Raw genomic sequence first — 1559 nt, forward strand, 5'->3', positions numbered from 1 at the left:
AAGGCCTCCTGGCACCGGGATCAGCGTGACAGGGGGCAGCGCCCAAACCCCCTGCGGCTCTGTGTGTGACAGGGGGCGGGGCCACAACCTCCATATCCACCCTGCTCTGTTCGTGACAGGGGAAGGCGCCCCAACTCCCCAATCGGCCCTGCTCTGAGCCCGACCAGGGGCTGCACCTAGGAATTGGGCCTGCCCTCTGCCATGCGGGAGCGGGCCTAAGCTAGCAGGTCGTTATCTCCCGAGGGGTCTCAGACTGTGAGAGGGCACAAGTGGGGCTGAGGGACACTCCCCCTTCCCCCCCTCCCCCCGCTGCCAGTGCACAAATTTTTGTGCACCAGGCCTCTAGTAAAAATATAATATGCTAATTAGACTGGACAAAGCTGGGCTGCAAGGGAAGCCTGGGACCCAGGTGCCTGCCGGTCCTGGGTGCCAGAGGGAAGCTGGTGCCGGCGGGGGGAGGGTGGGAAGGAAGGCCTACTCTTGCACAAATTTCGTGCATCGGGCTTCTAGTAATAAAATAATCTTGCTGGAGAAAGCTCTAGATGCTATAGTTCAGTCATCTCACATTATAATGGAGGCAGTTAAGGTCTTAAGAACACTTTAAATAAAATTATAACCAGAACTTGAGTTTCCTAGGCTGGTGCTGTTTTACTACTCCTTTATTTCATTAAAATGAGATATGTATAATGTGAAACAGGGCTTCAAAAGTTGAAAATTGTATGCAAATCCAAAAACATTTGATGAGTTTAATATTTCATGGTATGTAGCATAATATTTAGTAGCCGAGTTGATGACATTTGGAAGGATGATCTTTAATGCTTGCTTTCTTCCTCATCCCAAACAAATATTTACCCCAGAGATACACTAGACATGTAGGCTACCAAAAACTAGCTGTTAACATTCTTCTCAAATCGGGTATTAAGGATTTGCCTCAACCGTTGTTGTTTTTTGCAACCTCTGTTTGCCTTCCTTCCATCCTTCTCCCAGAGCATTACTTGGCATATAGTGTCAGTATATTATTCTGTCAGTTTCACCTAAAATACTTCCTTTTCAGACATACTCTAGAAATTGTCTCTAAAAGAGAACAAAAGTCTACCAAAAAAATAAGAGTGTACAATATTTACTTGTTTGCTACTTGTGTCTTTAAACTATGAGACAACATTTTTATTAACTGAAATACCCAGTAAATCAATAACTTTATTTTGCATAGTAGAAAGTTAAGCATGTTACCAAATTGGAGAAAATTACTTTTAAGTGTAGTTAAGTATTGATATTTAACTAAAGGATGTGGTTTACACATTTCGCAATATAAACCATCATTATTCATAATTTTTTCCTCTCCACCATGTACTTTGTTTTGTTTTTTTCTCACTGTCATACATTTTTTTTAACTGTATTTTTGTTGCTTTCAGAGAGGAAGGGAGAGAGAGATAGAAACATCAATGATGAGAGAGAATCATTGATCAGCTGCCTCCTGCACACCCCCTAATGAGGATCGAGCCTGCAACCCAGCATGTGCCTGACTGGGAATCAAACCGTGACCTCCTGGCTCATAGGCC

Source organism: Myotis davidii, unplaced genomic scaffold (assembly GCF_000327345.1).
Source record: "Myotis davidii unplaced genomic scaffold, ASM32734v1 scaffold616, whole genome shotgun sequence".
Classification (NCBI taxonomy): Eukaryota; Metazoa; Chordata; class Mammalia; order Chiroptera; family Vespertilionidae; genus Myotis; species Myotis davidii.